Source organism: Diadema setosum, chromosome 11 (assembly GCF_964275005.1).
Source record: "Diadema setosum chromosome 11, eeDiaSeto1, whole genome shotgun sequence".
Taxonomy (NCBI): Eukaryota; Metazoa; Echinodermata; class Echinoidea; order Diadematoida; family Diadematidae; genus Diadema; species Diadema setosum.
The window spans coordinates 24,109,301-24,128,571 of record NC_092695.1 but is presented as its reverse complement, the minus strand read 5'-3'; the positions used below and the strand labels follow the sequence as shown (position 1 = coordinate 24,128,571).

Below are 19,271 nucleotides of genomic sequence, written 5' to 3'. Positions count from 1 at the left end.
CAGTCGTAAGAAACGTCGAACTCTTCTCCCCTGTAAACTTGATGTTTAGTGCTCATTGTATCATTTTATTTTGAAATTGCCGACATTAATAGCAGTCACGAACACACCTCCTGCGCGGAGTTCAGTGGTTTTGGGGAATTATTGTGTACAAATTTGTTTACTTCTTGAAAAGACAAACAGCGATGCGATAAACACATCCATTAAAAAGTGTCAATTCGTCCATGTCCACATGTGGGTTTCAGAAACGATATGTACCAACTGATATGCGACTTCACCAAATGAGCCATAACGCGGGTGAAAAGACGCCTGAACTCGTTAAGATCGACTTCAAACAAAGATAGGGATGTCGATGTGGTTCCAAGGAGACAGAAAGAGAGACATGCGTATATATGGTGGCCTCAATGTTTTGTGGGTGTGCGTGTGTGTGTGTGTCAAACCGCTAAAGTTTGTTTGTCGTTGTGACGTGTGCGTGTAAACATCTCGTTATGCGTTGCCGTCAACGTAACGCCATTAGGCCATCGCTTGAAAAAGGTAAACAAATAATAAACAAAAACACGGAAAAACAGGCAGTCAGAAGTCATGGCTGATTTAACGATGTTATCTCATGAAAAATAATGAAGTCAGATTGGTATAACATACCGAAGCTGGAGGTAAATTAAAAAGAAAAGTTATCTAATGGCTCTGTGCTGAATCTTGACTAAAAATGCATAAAAGAAAGCATATAACGGAAACTGGATTTGTTGTAAAGAAACTTGCCACGCACCATGTTTGTTAGGTATGTTCAGAGAAGTGAATAGTCAATCTGAGATTCAACGGTAAGTATATAGGACAGTCCTCCAGGGGTTTATGTATCCCATAAACCTGCCTTGAATCCCAGTTCAAAATGACCGAGACATTTTGCAGCGAAGGGTGATAGTATACCTTCAGCTTCCTTTCATCTATTACCCAATTACCTCAGTGACTTCTAACCAAGTCTTAATATTTAAAAAGACAAATGCAGCAATATGAACGTGAGTTCAACTTTATTACCTGTCTACCTCGTCTGTCATGAGTGTTAGGAAACATGACGTTCTCCTTTTTGGGATACCGAAAGCAAAGTTGATTCGAAGATGATAGCTGTTCTTCATTTAACGTCGTGCGTCGTGCACTTATATCGGCATAAAATGCTCACAAGTTTGCGCAAAAAAAAAAAAAAAAGAGAAAGAAATACAGTTCCTGACTTATTTGAGTTCTTTGGACGGCTCTTATATATAGACATGGTTTCTACAAAGGTGTGATATTCCTTTCCAGGTATACGAGACATCAAAACAATGTAATGGTCGTCAAGAGCACAATTTTGTTTGACAGAGACTCTCGAGATACTTCAATGTGACAACTCTGAATAAAAATAGGTTTCGTTCTATCAACCTGTCAATTTTCACCGATACGTTCGACGCTTGTCGATTACTTTCAAGTGATGGATACAATAATTGCCCTGAAGTGAATACAATGCTAAACTATAGGTAGCAGTACTCAGCCTTTGTGTTGTTGTTGCTGTTGTTGTTTGTGTTTTTGTTTTTCACGCGGGGTTTGGAGCACAGACTACATTAGGGATAGAAAACAAAATCTGGCTTGTGTTCAGCTTACAATTCCCGGTTTCCGACGTGCGATGCCCGGGCCATCGAAACCGATACGGACCGCGATCTGTTTGGTAAATAGTGGAATACAACCGCTCAAGAGGGGAAGGAAAGGCCGAATTGCGTCGCCGTCTCCAGTTTCAAATTTTTTTTTCAAGAGTGTGTTTTGACACGAACCTCTCACATTATAGGCAACCTTGTCAGCGTTGCTGTCATAACACACCGAAAACATCGGCATTTTACACGGTTAGAACCCGGAGGAGACCTACCCCCACCCACCCGCCTCGCACATCTCAACCCGCTCTGTATGCATGCGCGCGCGACAGACAAACGACGGACGGACGTCTCTTGTCGGTCACGGTATGTGCAAATGACGGTGGTGGGTCGTGATATTTCACGTCCTACTATTATTCTTGGGATCTCATGCTGGTGATCGATAACAGCCCAACGCGGCTCATAGAAATTGAACTTATTAATCTAGATATGGATGCCAAAAGGGTTGAAACACATTCTTAGGAATATCAAGTGACTGATGGCGCAGAGTGTAGCAGCATATCGATCATAACACAAACCATTCTCTTGTATCATGCATGTAGAATTCTTAATCTTTAATATGATCTTGGGTCTATCTACATTGTATTTGAATTTAAGGATGCTTATCATACCGAACAGTGAAAAAAAAAAAAAATAGAGTCAGGTGGTAGAAATTGCCCCTGAATTGCCCCTGCACCCGCCCGCTATATACCTTTCCACTTCATTCGGAACCACAAGTTTTGACGCAGATGGCACAGCTATCATCGAGGGACACTCATGTGCACGTTGATTCGTAACACAGAATGTCGATAGCGCTGCTCTATTGAAAAACTTTAGTCAAGCCAATCGAACAGTGAGGATAACATTGTGCCAAAAATGAGATATTTATATATTGTTTGAACGTTTAACATGGTATTAGTCACGATCAATCAATATTCAAATTAGGCATTGTGATGTCATCGCCACAAGATAACTCTCTGTTGGGTTGGTGCATTTAATCATTTTTTTTTTTTCTGCGAATAATTCAGCAACAAAGAACCATCTCTCTTAACAAAGTCATCTTTCTGAGTCGGTCTACAACTCTGTACAGTAAAAACCAGCTCCATGGTAAAAACCTTGATGTTTAGGAGATATCATATCCTTTTGAATTTACACATCAATAAAGAAATTGAATTCACGCGAATGGGAATCTTATTTGGCGATGATATAATAAATTCCTCTAATTTGGATATTGTCTGTGACCGATTGGAGTAATTCTGTGAATTTGTCATATCAATTATGAACAGTGAAAAAAAAAGCAAGCAAGCAAACAAACAAACAAACAAACACGTAAGCCTCACAGGGGATTCGGTTGCGCAACGCACAACATGCGGTTCAGACAAGATGATTGTCCATTTACCAAGTGGAGTTTAATTGACTGGTTTACCTGTAAAGCAATGCATTCAAATTTACGGGTATTGTACTAGAGCCCAGAGGAGGACTTGGCTAACTCAAGCTCGTCTATTCACCTGTTGAATGTTATAATACTCATGGAGGTGATTGTGATAGGAGCCATCTCTCTGGTACATATCAGTGATAATCCACACTTGCAGAGCAGTTTGTATGCATTAGTTGTTGGTATGGCAGACAAGGTTTTGGGAGATTTTTATTGACTTCGTCGATGTCAACCATTTACACCACTTAGAGGGATTATACAGTATTGGTGGAGATGAAAATTGGGCTTTTAAGTTTTTGCGAGATACCAAGAAAACACTTATGAAATAGTACCGAGCATACCATTTTAAGAGGAATTCAAAGTTTATTTGATGAAAATCGGGTTTGGAATGACTGAAACATCCAAAAACAAAGTAAAACAAAGCGATCGTAATAAAATGTGGGTCCCACACTTTATTAGAATCGCTCCGTTTTGGACATCTCAGCCATTTCAAAACCAATTTTCATCAAATAAGCGTTGAATTCTTCATGGAATTACATGCTTCATATATTTCATAAGACGTTTCTCATTATCTCACAAAAAATGTTAGAAACCTGAAATTAGGTCTAAACCAAAACTATACGATCCCTTTAAGGTGTGCATGAAATATAATTTTGGTTGATGAACCGAGCGTAAATTGGTCCTATACATTCATACACTTACCAGGGAGGTGGGAGAGATGACTCCCACCTCTCTGGTTCATACGGTGTCATCCAGTCGGATAGGGTCCATGGTCGTACTGACGACATGTGGTCCGAACTTGAGACTAGCATGACTCTAGCGCCCTCACTGGCTGAACTCGTTGACCTTTTGACATCTTCCAACTCTAGCTTGCACTTTCAGGGGTCATCGCGCATCAGTCCCGCCAGCTGATTGGGCGGATCAGAAGTGGCCAAAATTTAAGGACACTGGACGAAAAAGAGTGGGGACCGGGGGGGGGGGGAGGGGGTCAACATTTTCTCCATCTTTAGACTGTACAAGACTTTGTAGATCTCTTGTTGAATATAGCGTAATGGTAGAAACCGCTTCCTCGTTAGAAGACTAGTTACCGCTCACAATCGTCTCCTTATTTGAGCCAATTTTGTCGACTAATCTATCACAGGCTTCTGGTGTGGAAATTTGGGCAAGAGTGAATCAAGAGCAGTATATCGTCTCCATAAATCAGTGAATTACCGTCAACGAATCGCAGGCTGGATTCATTACGTCTACTTTTAGCAATGTTACCGGCTGAATTTTCGTCTAAACCAAGTTCAGTATTTCTTTTTTCCCCATCTATTACGTGACCTAAGGGGTTAATCACATGGGTAAATGTCAATGTAGGACCAATTTCCTCTCGGAGATACACATAATACGTTCATACACTTGTAAATATGCTTTATATAATCTCCCGATCTAACTAGAATGAGAAGAATCTATAAGGTAGGGTAGATAGAATCATTAATTCTGTAACTAGCACCATACGCAGAGCAGACTGAAAATCAAAACCATATTCAGTCTAATTATCGAGCTGATGTTTGTAAGTTTGTGTGTATATTTGCGAGACTAATTTCCCTGCAAGGAGAAAAGGAATTGATAACGTGGCTTTGTCATTAGCAGACGCTCTAATTAATTGACAGGTAATTACCAGTGTTAAAGACAGGTGGAAAACACTCCAAGCGTGTCCAATAGGAAATGTACTTCCTACCCAATGCTTACACCTTCGCACGTATTCACTTATCTCATTAGGTTGCGGAAGACGTAATTGTCAATTCGATTATTTCGCGCCCTTAATTACCATCGCACTTCGAAACCCCTGTGTTTCGAGACCCGTTCAACGTGCTCCGTTCAACCAGGGAGGTGGGAAGAGACTCTCTTCCCTGGTTCAACACGGCCAAATTTGATTTTTTTTTTTCCAAAAAACAACAACAAACAAACTGACGTGGGGTTATTACTACGTGTGATAAATAATTGGAGATTGTGACAGTTTTTAAAATATGCCACAGTGTATTTGAAAAATATTAAACCTGTTGAAGAGAAGATACTTTCTGATATTCTTGACTAACTGCATGGAAGGACACGGACGGCTAACAACAGTGACAGTGTAGATGATAGCTGATGAGGTTGAACAATAGTATTGTGATCTGCATCGATATTTCGACATTATTGTTGTAATGTCAGTCTTTGAACAGGGACAAAAGAAGAAAGATTAAAAGTACACGATGAAGAAGAGAGGTAACTGTGGAATACATCTGATGGTGCGTCATGACAAAACAGATGATCAATGATTTGGAGTGTATGCGGCGCATTGAAACAAGAAAAAAAAAATAAGACATGAAACAAGAAAAAAAAAAGAGTAAGACATGATGATCAGCGTGAAAACGTGCGTCAATTCATACGTCATTTGTCATGCGTCAATTCCTGCTGTCAATCATGCCAACCTGCTCTCGACATCGTTAGCTAATAGTGTGTCCACGTGCCAATCTTCCTCATCACAGTTTGAATCTTATCTCTGCATTTTCATCCCCAGTTTATCCCTTGATATTACCTGCTGCCACAACCGGTAGTGAGAGTGTCAGCGCCCTCAACGCCGTGATAACTTTTGATTGTTATTGTTATTGCTGTTGTTAGTTGGTAAGTCAGTTTGCTTTATTGGCGTGTATCGATCGCTCTCAGTCGAGTATCAACAAACTGCTTTAATTTACAGTCTATACTGTAATTTTACAGTCTATATATTATGGAGAGGCAAGAGACCTCGAACATCCAAACTAAATTTTGGAACAACATTTCACAACGTATCCCGTACTCAAAATATGTATGCAGCAACATGTGCGACACAAAACGACTCGCAGGCAGACAATCCCTGTATTGAAAAAATCCGCAGCCCCGTATCCATTAAAGAGTTCAGCTGTAGTTCAGGGTTACCTTCCAGGGTACGCGCACATCTGTGGTCCATCTCTAAACATATTTTCGTGTCAGAAATGATAATAGTATACATGTGCTGATATACCATAATTATATCTTCATGATAAGGAAACATGAATACACATCCCATTTCTTTCTCTATCACACCCCTAGCTGTCTCTGTCTATCTTTAGGGCTTCTGTCTATCTATCTATCTATCTATCTATCTATCTATCTATCTATCTATCTATCTATCTATCTATTTCGCTTTCTCCCATTCTTTGTCTTTCCTCGTTTCTCCATTCAGCCTTTTGCTCATCCTTACCGCTGAATGATGCTTATTATTTTTGTCTTTTTCTTTGAATTTTTCTTTTTCCTTTTTTTTCTATTCCGTTTTCTTTTTCTTCTTCATCGACTTCTCCCTTTTCTTCCATTTCAGCTTTAAGTTTATACCCGTTGTGTTTAAACTGCAGTTTTAGACCGTAGTATTCATTCTTTTTTTTTTTTAATACTTGTAACTGCCTGTCTAACTTGTGGATATTCTCCTCAACAATTTTCTTTTTGTTTTCTCTCTCATTTTCATAGAATTTTATGCCCACAAACGCAATCACATGCATGCATCGCAAACAAACTCTACTAATAATTATCTGCAAGTGATATGGGTTATACATTGTTTACCTGTTTACCAAACTCGTGACCTTTTTTTTTTCTTTTTTTCTTTTTTTTTAGGAGTTGTTTACTTTTATGACATCCGGTCATTGGATTCGGGTTCTGTTATCTTAAGCCCCGTCAAACTTGGTAAAGGTTAAATTCTATTGAGAGTGACTGAATTCGTGAATTCCCCCATTGTATCGATAATGAGGGCCAGCATAATGAATTCAATTGATTGAAACCAACACGTATGTATGAATAGTGTTTGGAATGTGTGCCGTGACTATAATCACGCGATCCTTATTTCACCTTCAAGAGGATTAAAAGGGAATTTCCCTACGCCGGGAAAAAAAAAGAGTGCCTTAAAAACGATTTTCTTTTACTTGTTGATAGTAACGCTACGTCTTGCATCGTGTAATATCCTTATCAAAGAAAGGAAATCTCATGATTCATTCATTTCATTCATTCGTTCATTTATTTTTCATTTCCAACAGAAACATATAAATATATTACAGAAATTGAATTCGTGCGCATATCAAAAGACAAAAAATTTCGATGCCTCGTCAATGCCCACAGAAGAAAAAAATGAAATGATTTCCAGTATATGAGTACTACTAATGATTACAAGGTGCTCCATTTTGCCAAATTCTGCGAATCTTTTTCACGTATTGCCCACGTCCAAAAAAGATGAATCTACTGGACATTTTCCTTCGATCTTGCACGGCTTACAAGAACCAATGATTGTAAATAATTCAGTGAATAAAAAGGTAAAAGAAAATCCATGTGGACTTGTGTGGTGATGTGAACACCAAGAGAAAATAGTATACCAGTAGATGATTGGTCCCAGTGTAACTGTTAGTAACGGTCATTCTGGCTCTCAAATCACATGTAGCTCCATGGTTTGAACAAGGAGTCTGTGTTTGAAGCTCCTTGGTTTGAACCTGCCCTGTGTGTCGTGCGTGCTGCGTTGCCTTTCTTCTCTTCTGGGTATACTCCCCTCCCCCCCCCCCCAATCCTTGCCATTACCCCGTCCTCCTATACCTCTACCCCCTACTACCAATACCCCATCTCCCCGATATCCCCTCATCATGCCTATCCCTCCGCCTATATATGTATGTATATATATATATATATATATATATATATATATATACCCCTATACATGCGCCTGCACCTTTCTTAGTTTGGCCTCCTACCTCATTTCCTTCCCCCACCCCAGCCCCATCCCGCCCATACACATATCCCCGCCCCATACACTTTCCCCTTACCCCAACCCGACCAGCCCCCCAGCCCCTGCCACCCCTCCCTTCCACCCCTCCTCCTCCCTTCCTCCTCCCCTCCTCCTCCCCTCCTCCTCCCCCCCCCCCCCCCCCCGTTCATGGTACCGCACACGAAGAAGGGCAGGGCACGGCTCGTTCCCTGCAGTCAAACACTTGTCTCACAAACGTCCGGCGCTCGTTTATCTCCGCCGGACCTTTCCCGATGGGTGAGCTGTCAGCATCCGGCGGTGTCGTTTCGACAGCCGTGCCTTTCTGCACCGTGCGATGACATATCCCTTCCTATTCCTCAATAAGTTTCTGTCCTCTTCCTTTAAACTGTTGTCCTTTTCCTGTAGAATTCCATTCTTGTTCTTTAAACTTCCATCTTATTTATGATTCTGACACATTCCTTCCAACCCTATAAGTTTCCGACTTATCCCTTGAAAGTGAGGTCCTTCTAGTCCTTCAAAATTCCATCATACTTGGAATTCTGTCCAACGCCTTTATGATGGCTTCCTAAGGTCCTTTAAAATTCCTGCTATTCCCTTCGAATTTCTTCTCCCATTAAAATGCTGTCTTATTTCTATAAATCCAGGTCTGAATTCTAAATAAAAGGCAACACATATTCATCTATATACCAAAAGAGCTTTCCTGTCATGTATTTGATTCATTACGAAAGGGAACCAATTCATTATTCGGAAAATTTCCCTTATGTCCGAAATAAAATTCTTAGAAATTATATTGATGAAAAATTCTGAGAAGCGTTAACTTTTAAGTCTATAGCGACAGCTACGTGACGAATGACATACCATGGCTATCTTGTGAATTTCGTTTCCATGGAGATGAAAAAGTGTTCTGCGTGTATGATTTATTCGTGTCGTCGGACTCAGTGTGATTCTCAATTTGATTTGACATCATGGCCAACTGACCAGCTGGTGTTCAAAATCTTTGTTGTTCTTGGGATACATTCTTAGAAATGCGTGGGCTAAGCCAGATATTGGTGTAAATACATGCACCCTTTCATTTTATATTTCTCTAAAGGAGCACAGCATCTTGGTCTCTACCACCATGGTAATGCCCGTCACCCCATACCACCCCCCCCCCCCCCCGTTACCAAATAATGATTATTATCTTTTAAAAGAAACGTGTGATGAAGAAAAATGGTAGGCGATGGTTCGATTTGAAATTTTCTTCGAATTCCATTAGAGCGTTGGCGATGTGGTAATAATACGTTTGACCATAAGAGGAACAAGACGATGAATAGACAGTGGTGTTAGGGTGCGGTGGGTTTCCGAGATGTCAGGGCCGAGTGGAGGCATGTTGTGGTGAGGGCCCACCATGTCACCAGCCAGCCGAACGCCTACGGTTGGATCAATGTTTTCATACGTGGTCACGGTCACGGAGACGAGGTTGTTGTGATTTCTAATCTCAATCGCTCGAATGCGAAGTCCTTCACTATACCCCCCCCCCCCCAATTTCACCACCACCACCACCATCGCCAACACAGCTGCCTACCCACTTCCCTCCCCAAAAATTAGAGAAATAATGTAGAGATGTCGCTTTATTCAAGCGTAGTCATAACAGACGGAACAAGAAAGATAATAACTTCACCTCCCTGGATAAAGGTACCTGAAAAACAAATAACGTACATGGATGTGAAGAAGATTAATCTTTCATAGCGGGGAGGTGGGAACGTGTTCCCACCTCCCTGTTCATAGGGAGCTTGCTCGCATTCAAAATCGAAATTTGGCAGCATAGAAGCAAATGAGGAAATTATTATCATTATTTTTAACCCACTGGAGAAAATCCCTGAAATTACTACGAGCAAACATTCTGGAATCAAAAGCTCTTTCTACGTGAGGAGAGGTTGAGGAAGAGAGGAAAAAAATCAAGATGAGAGGATGCGGTAAGAAGCATTGCATAATGCATATACCAATACCATGCAGTCGAGATGGGATGAGATTCGTGTGTCCATCAAAGTTCGAGGTTTTGGTGGACGGGCTCTTCGGCATACCAGTGAGATTTCTATCAAAACACAAGTGCTGTCGAGGAGAGGACAGACATGCCCACAAACACACATACACACACTCGCACTCAATATGCACAAACGTTTTAAAGGGATAGTACACATTTTCGGTACAGATGGGGCTACAGGTTCCCAACTTTTGTGTGTGTGTGTGTGTGATTTATTTTGAAATGATGAGAAATCTCTTTGAATAGTGAAATAGCTTATATATTGTAAGATAAATTCAAAGTTTATTTGATGAGATATCCAAAACAAAGCAATCCGAATAAAAGGTGGGACCCAACTTTTATTAGGATCGCTTTGTTTTGCTTTTTTTTTTCTGATATCTCGGCCATTCCAAAACCGATTTTCAAATGAACTTTGAATTCCTTTTAGAATTGTATGCTCTTTAACATTTCATAAAGCGGTTTCTAAGTATCTCGCAAAAAGTTACAGGCTGAATCCTCACCTCAACCAATACTATACAATCCCTTTAATGTGTCACGTGCGATTGGGTCATACCGCGGTCAAAATTTAAAGACGCGCTTTGACTTAAAGCTGCATTCTTGCAATACCATCGTGATGGGTCACGAAATGAAAAGAGTTGTGGCGAAGAGGCAAGATTGTTTGTTACAAAGCATTTTGCCAATATGTGATCATGAATGCACGTATCCGTTCTCAGTGTTACCTATATACGTAACGACGTCCCTTGCATTTGATAACTTGCCACGATAACAACTTAATTTGCGTCTTTTTGTAAGTATAGGCTTTTCGACTGTCGTTGGCCATCTGACTGTCTGCAACTGCAATTTCTTGAAAAAATTAACCAACTTACGGGATGTCTGAAGAATCTGTGATACAGACTGCAAAGAACTGCACACCATTTCGTTCTGTCATGATTTGAATACAAGATACTTTTCTGACTACTACTTTCTTGCCTATGGGAGGGCTCTAAAGTTCCACTCTTAAAATGCGAAAAGCATAGTGTGGCTCCGCCTCTGTTTTGTGTTTATTTCTTCTTTTTTAATAAATGACCTTAATGTGGTTCCTGCAGATTGTTGATCCCTTGTAATACGTCTTATGAAATCATTACTTTTCAAGGCGAGTTTATTCCACTTCAAGTAATACACGCCATTTTACCCTTAATATATAGAGGCCGATACACAGTCGCCATAGAGTCAACTTGTTATTGTATCGTCTGTCTGTTTGTCCGTTTGTCTGCCGTCCAGTCTGCTTGCCTCTCTGACTGTTTATCTTTGTTTGGTCTTTGGAGCGGGTTTTTCGTTTTGTTCCGCGTTGTGCTGTTTCTGTTTTATCAATATGATTATGAAGTGTGTTCGTGTGTGTTCGTGTGTCTGTGCGTTTGCAACAGAGCACAATATGCTACATCCCAGAACTGTGTAAAATCATGGAGCTACCATTTTTCTTTCTGGTAGCTCCATGGTAAAATGTTCCTGGTATAGTCATTCGCGGTGTTCATTGCAGACATGCATTACAACAGAGTATTTTTGCGCAGGCCGCCCTGCTATAAACATGATGGCCGAAGTATGAATTTTGTCCACCTGTCCTTTTGACCACCCCCTCCCCATCTTTGTGGTACCTGATGATATTGTCATAGTAATGATTCCTCATTTTATGACGTCATTGTAGGGACCCACTGCGTAAACGAGAGGAGCTGATGTCTCATCCCACCTCCTTGCTCTCGCTAATTGCTGCTACAATATATTGCAGAATATTGCGTTCACAGTGTTCGTATGTATGCATGCCACTTGCAAGTTGCCATCTTTTACTATCATCAGCCTATCTACTTCCATGGCATGTATAGGTGCATCATCAGGCTTGAAATTCTCCTTGATATCCTTTGTCTCTTCATTTTTTTTTTTCTGGTTTGTTCCCCTTTCAACCTCATGTCCACTCCCGTTTCTGTACTTCTGTCTGTGGTTTATCATCACTTGGGTTGTCGATCTTGACTTTCAAATTTGCCTTGTATAGACTGAAGGGGGATGACGTCTTTGGTATTCTTTCTGTCCTTTCTTTTTCTTCCCCTCCTCCTCTTCCTCTTCTCTTCCCACCTCCCTGCTCTTCCCTAGCTTCAATTCTTCTTTCTCCCCTCCCCGCTCTCTCTGCCGCTCTCTCGCAAAATGAAGAAATGGGATCGATATGGTCGTATTCGATGCTTTTGACTTTGTTTCGAGAGTGGTGCAATGGCGACTATTATAATATCGCTACGACTATAAATCCAGCATTAGCGGCGTAAGCATGATCACTGATTGTGTTGTTGCAGTTGCAAGTAACTTCCAGTAAAGTTTGGCGACTTGTATTACTTTTTTTTCCCGTAGACATTGCCTTGAACCCATGCATAAGAACCATTGTATGGCTTGAAGAAAACAGACTGGGCAAGCTCATCATCAAAAGTCTCTTTTGACTCTAGCAAAGAGGTACACGTAGACTAAATGACTTGACAATACCTCCTAATTCAGAGCTGAAAAGTCGAACCCTTGCATTTTGAATCAAGAGGTCAACTGCAGGAGCTCGAATAATTGATGTATTCTCGAGTGCAGTCTATCGGGTATTTTCCAAGCACTTGACAAAGTATAGAACGGAGCGACAAACACACTCGAAAATCGACTTCTGAGGGGCGTAATCAATAACATACGCGATGACTCAATGTTCGGCAGGCCTGGCGGGAACACACAAAAATACATACTAACACAAACTTCTATATGCCGTCGTCTGCATGTTATTCCTTCTGCTCCGCTACGTCACACTCCCGCTAACAATCTGTCAGGGTTCAACGACCCCTGGTTTGTCGGGGACCAAGCCCGCCGGTCACTGATCGACTCTCAGGGGGAGGCAGAAGCTCAAGGGATTTTTTTTTCTCAACTCTCTTCCCATTTGAACTTTTTCCCCATTATACCATGTACACCTATGTACAGTGCGCAGTGAATTTCTACACAGTATACTTCCATAGTTACGAGAATACGAATCGAAAGCAGCGAAACGAGAGCAAGAGTTCTGTGAAAATTTTAGAGATTTGACTTTGAATGCAGAACAGTACAATCACTAAAAGCGGTGTCACGTGATGGGTATGTGCATCTCGATAATTATGATGACCATCATCACATAAGTTACTTGGGTATTATTCCTGAAAGATGTGGAACCCAGTTGCATGAAACATCCCAGCTGCCATCTTATTTTCTCGCTCGCAATTGGGTTCCTACTCACTCACTTTTCAAGGCAATGAAGGGAACTCGATATATACCAGAGATTTCATACTTTGGTGTTGTTGCGGTAGAATCACACGGAGAAAGAAAAAAAAAAAGATAAAGCACGTCATAGTCACATGGCCAAGATGCCTATGTTTAAAAATATCGACGTATCGAAACATCAAGCCTCTCAACGCCTGGTATTCATGTACATGTATTGGGATGATCCAAATTTTCGAATTGCTCCGATTTCGACAGGGCTCCAACCAATGAGGTACTAGTACCTCTTGCTTCAACTGACCTCCACTGTGGTGACTATTATTCTCGTAACATTTTCTCTTGGGAAGTTATAATTCACCAACCTCCAACAGCAAAATGGGAAAGAGCGAACATCTAAAAATATTACTGGTGACGATTCCAAGGGATGTAATCAGCTGGGTTTCTTAGGTTCTTTAGTTGTTTTCAGTCTCACCATGGAGCTACGTAGCTCCATGATCTCACCAAAATCTTTTGCGCTTGAAGCAAACTGAAAGTCAGAGTTTGACCTTGATGAACTTTCAGCCCAATGTGGCACCTCCTTATGTAGGCTATATGTATCAATGCAGGTGAAAAGAATAAACAAAAAAAAAAATGTCAAGCTTGCAGCAAGCATCATTCACCTCGACATGTTTCAATATGGATTTCCCATCTTTTATCGAGAAAGACAGGATATCATAATCATGTTTGCTAGGAGGATACCAGTCGAAGCCATACTTATCAGATCGTTTCACCTGTTTGCGACACTTGTCATGTCACTTACGCGGGGTGAGGAGGTCCGATTGCCCCCCTACCGTGGTTTGACAACGCGACATCAACGCGTCCCCCTGTTTATGTTTTTATTTTTGTATTTTTCATTTGTCTCTGTTATCCATGCCATCTGCATCACGGAACAAACACACATCCAATGTTGTACATGTTTACCAGACAAGATAAACTCTAAAGAACTGTACAACGAGCCGATATTATTCAGGAATAAGTCGCTCGCGAAAGATGAGGCTTGTTGGTTTCTCTCTCTCTTTGGAAAAGTCGAGTTAGATGGAACGTTTGATTGTGATGTCATCATTCCTCCCCAACAGCCGAAGATTGGCGACAGGTGAGAATCCGAATCACCGTTATCATTCCGAGTGTAGGGAATAATGTCAGATAAGGAAATCGTTAAATCGACGTCATCGTGACCTCTTGTTTACGACGGTAATGGCATTTCCTGTCCACGACATAACCTCTAGGTCCCAACGGTTACCACCCCCCCCCCATCCCACCCCTCTCTCTTTGTCTCTCTTACCACTACTTTGTGTAGTGTTCCACTGCGCTATAGTATGATCACACATTGTTCCAATAAACACATCGGCATTAAATACTTGTGGTTCCTATTCCAACCCGACAGTCTTGTTTCTTTTTTTCTTCAGTTTTGCATTTGTTTTGTTAGTTTGTTTCAATCTTTTTAATTTGTCTTTCTCTCTCTCTTGTCTTAAATTTTAAGTTTATTTTCATTTTCCATTGAACCCAACCTGGATGCAGTATGGAATTACTTAGTCGTTGCCAAACAAACCCCGCCATAAATAGCCGGAAAGGAACGGTGTCTTCACAGCGGGATCTCGACTCGATGGCATGATTAGCAAGCAGCCCCTCTTCCGCTCTCCTCAACTCCAGCCGGTCTAGCTTCGGTCGGATACGTGTTGGCTTTGAATCCATGCATGCACGTTGCTGCTCTGATTATGTCGAATGCCTCTGTGATGATGCCTCTGAATTATGTGACATCACACTTTTTCTTTGTAATATCGTGTTTCACATTCGGCTGCTGTGATACTCAAGGTATAGGCTATGCAGTTACTCCCTATATTATGGTGTGCATGTGTTATGCCAAATTGTCTCACATCGATGGTATACTTGTATTTGTGTTTTGGGGGCTTTTCTTTCTCTCTCCCAGGAAAAGAAAATCGAAATAAAATCCGATTTTATCTACAAAACTGATATGAACAGAGGAGTAGCCTGGTGGTATTATGTCGCTGCCCGGAAAGCAGTAGATGACAGGTTCGATTCCTGCTGGTTCCTTTTTTCTTCGACATGTTTGTCAAAATGTAGATCAGAAGATTCGATTTTACAAATTTCAATTAAACAGAGGGCACACAAATTTAAGAAAACTCATCCCTAACACCGAAATTCTTAACAATAATATCATCGTCTCCGGTGTGGTATACCGTACCGATGTCATTATGGACTCAATTTTATATTTTACCCTCCCTCGTTCCACCTGGAGACTCTACTTTGTTGTACCTATAGCGCCCTCACATGCCGAACATCCACTTGCTCTCCTTTAGTAGAAAGTATTTCCCCATTCCAAGATGATTAAAAAAAAAAAACACACACACACAAGAAGTGATTTGGCAAAGATTATCTGTTACATAGGTCTATATAGGGAACTTTATTTCCATCCTGAAGAATTGTTTGTTTGTTTGTTTGTTTGTTTTGTGTGCTTTATTGCCTGACTACGCAAAGTGAGAAGTTTTATAGCATTCATGATCTACAACAGCAGGTTTGAAATGACTCCTTTACAGCAGGTTAGACCCCTGCTACCAAGACGAAAAATTCCGTTGTACGTCATGACATTATCCCCCTCCCCCGCATAAGCTCAATCCTCTCAGACCCACTCATTTAAAAACAAATGATGGTTACCATCTCTTGAAGTATATCTGTCATTGATAATGACGGAAAAAGAAAGGTTGTTGTTGTTCGTCCATCGGTATCGATGAAGACATTCTCAAAATCACGACTTCCAAAAATATCATATTTTTACATCTCGACCAATGTAAACAATCTATTATGATCGTATGTGACACCACCATTAGAAAAAAAGAAAGGGTGACAGAAGAGAGATGGATGAGTAAGGAAAGAAAGAAGGAAGAGAGCAGCGCCCTCTTTCAAGGGAAAAACTCTATGACCTCGATGCTTCTTCTTTTCTTTAATTAGAATGGACGGTGGTAACTATACGAAGGCATCCCGAACTTGGAATTCAAAATGCCATAGACACATCGTTATGAATTCTTCACTCAGTCGAGCTCTTCCAACTAACACTTGTCTTGTACTTCTCCCTACTATACAGATATTTCGAGGAAGCCTTCAAACTGTTGACCGATGAATGGTTGTTTCTGTGAATCGGCGCCCCATCTCTCGCTCGTTTTGCCTCACTCTAGACAACTCCCCCCCCCCACCCCCGATCTCCTCCCCCTACCCCTAACTCCCCTGGGATGGCGGCAACGGTATCATTGACTAGATTATTGACAGCAACAGCTCCATGCCTGTTGAATTATTTCTCAAATCGCGTTTGGGTCAGTGAGCAAATCACACCCCATCGGACCGTCCCCATGCAGACGTCAGCGGAAGAAGAGTGTGTGAAATGGTGTCGTCACTCTTTCCCGTTGCTCTCGTATATCTCTTTGTATCTCTTCTGGTCTTTACCCCTCAACACACATAAACTCACGCACACACACACAGACACACACACACCCTGGTACAGACAGAGATACGGACATGCAGATACAAACGGGGGGGGGGGGAGCAATGACGATATGATGCCAGATAAAATGTCTTGAAGAGGTGTCTCTCATCATATTCCAGTGAATGTCTGGTTCTTCGTTTACGAACAAAAAGCTGGTACCCTAAATGTGATATTTTCCTAGCAACACAACTTATCTTACACCGGCGAGTAAAAGTTAGGTCGTAGGATTCTTTTGTTAATGCGCCCACCCCCATATACCTATTTCCGCTTACGGGACAATGGGAGTTATTCTCTTATTCTTTTTCATTTTTTTTTTCTCTTAACGACAGTTAATTGAATGGTTCCTCTCTCCTCAAAAGCCTTTGTCTAAAAGCGCCCGATGCGACGCTTCGCTGCGATCGCACTGGTGTGTGAACGTGGCGTCACTCCTTTATGGCAGTGTACGTGTTTCCATGCGATTTCACCACCAGAGTTTTGGCCGCCGAACGCCGTAGGACACACTAGAAGCTGGGTGTATTCACGCTCCGGGGCGAGGCGGATTGCTGTGGCGGACATAACACGCAAAAAAGGGCGCTGGTGGTATTCTTGAATGCAGGTGGCAGCCCGTGTACAGTGAAGCTCATCTCTCCTAATGACTGGGGAGTTCCTTGGGGAACCAGCCGCCCAATTGTGCCAGCATACATTATACAGGGTTTGGATTAGGGGGGCTTCCACTAGTGAGTCGGCGTCATTTTCTTCTCTCGTATACCGCATTATTCCCTCTGTTTGACGAGAAAGGACGAATTGTGAACCTAACGGTCGCCTCCATGGGTATTCTAGGGGTTCTTCTTCTTGGTCATGACGAAGACGCACCGGTCCAGAAAGAAACGCATGTAAGTTCTTTTGACCAACTTGTTGATACAGTTTTGGTTCTTCGAGAACCCTCCACAACTTTTACCATGTTTTTTGCCTGGTCTCTCCTCTCACTCACTCCAACAACGAAAAAGAAAATTGTTCTTGCTTTTAAGTTTCATTCTTTTACGAGGCAATGACACTCCAATGTTTCATAGTAATCAGCATCAAAAGGGTAGATTTAAGTTAGCATTCACAGACATACACACACACACACATACACACACACACACACACACATACACATACACATTCACATAGGCTACATTCTTATGTACACATACATCCACATACATGCATACATAGTAATTAGTATTCGCATAAACATTCAAATAGGGCTTTTCAGTGCTTGATTCAGTTGACATAATTCTTATGTAAGTTGGTTTTTCCCTTTGCGACTGATCACTATAGTGTATGGTCTCCGTCATGAAACACTCTACTTTATTTCATTCAAGACAACGTAGTTGGTAGTGTTTGTGCGTGAAATTAAAAAAAAAACTGCCACTCTGGTAATGACTTAATTTATAATTAATCATCTGTTTCTTATACTAGTATCCGGTACATAGTGAATAAACTATACGAGATTACGCCGCAGATATTACAGGTTGACACGTAATTATACACATAATACACACACGCACACAAAGTTGCATATACGTCATTTGTCATAGACCACAAAATTTGCTGAGAATGCTAGCTGAAAGGAATTCATATCATCTACTACTCTTTCAAGCGCGAACATGCGTATGAATCTGTTAAGAATAAAGATGCCAATGATAACTTTAAAATGGTAAATTTATAATTACATCAAATCTATAACATTCCCAGACACTGGTCACCATGGTTACACTACGAAAAAATGATAATGATAATTATAGTAATCGTATAATGAGAGAAAAACCCATGACCCTCGTATACTTATAGGCAAACATCTTTTCGTCCGACGAGAGGATACAAATCGTAGCTGGTGTCTTATGGGACAGACCCAATGTGTAACCTTCCTCCCTATAATGCTTTAATGAAGTTTTATTTATATTGTCGAAATTTATGTAATTAGTATTCATGTAGGACAAGTTCTGAGGACAAATTACGATCGTCAACTCTGTGATGGAGATAAAAGGATAGAAAGAAAGAAAAAAGGCGTGTAGTCTTATATTGATACTTCATGACCCATGCTGAAGCCATTATCATAACTCCACCATGACAGTTGCCTTGAAAGCAAAATACTGTTGTTGAACCAACATTTTCTGCACTTAAGTTATAGTTGCAAGTGGTAATGGAGTTGAAGGGGATGGTATAGCATTGGTTGGGATGAGGACTGAGCTTTTTGCTTTTTGCGAGATACTAAGAGACCACTTATGAAATGTCACAGAGCATACCATAAGAGGAACTCAAAGTTAATTTGGTGAAAATCGGTTTTTTGAAATGGCCGAGATATCCAAAAACTGAGTAAAACAAAGCGATCCTAATAAAAGATGGGACCCATCTTTTATCATGTAGGATCGCTCTGTTTTGGATATCTCAACCATTTTACAATCAATTTTCATCAAATAAACAGTGAATTCCTCCTGGGATTACATGCTTTTTCATATTTCATGAGAGGTTTCTCATTATCTCATCAAAAAAGAAAAAGAAAAAAAAAGAAGAAGTTAGAAACCTGAAGCCAGGTTTTCAGCCGAAACTTTACCATCCCTTGAACCAAATAAATAGCTCATTTGCGC

The 19,271-nt window shown here is 41.0% G+C and overlaps 1 protein-coding gene across 2 annotated transcripts in view; it reads left to right on the top strand.

The window, feature by feature from the left end:
- Positions 1-19,271, top strand: part of LOC140235100 (protein sprouty homolog 2-like) — a 69,837-nt gene that overhangs the window by 27,316 nt on the left and 23,250 nt on the right. Inside the window, exon 1 of one of the 2 annotated variants that reach the window (XM_072315138.1) lies at positions 17,525-17,531. The exons of the other annotated variant lie outside the window; for it this stretch is intronic. The gene's annotated coding sequence lies outside the window, so the exon portion shown is untranslated. Of the gene's footprint in view, positions 1-17,524; positions 17,532-19,271 lie in introns of those variants that run through there. 2 annotated transcript variants of the gene reach the window in all.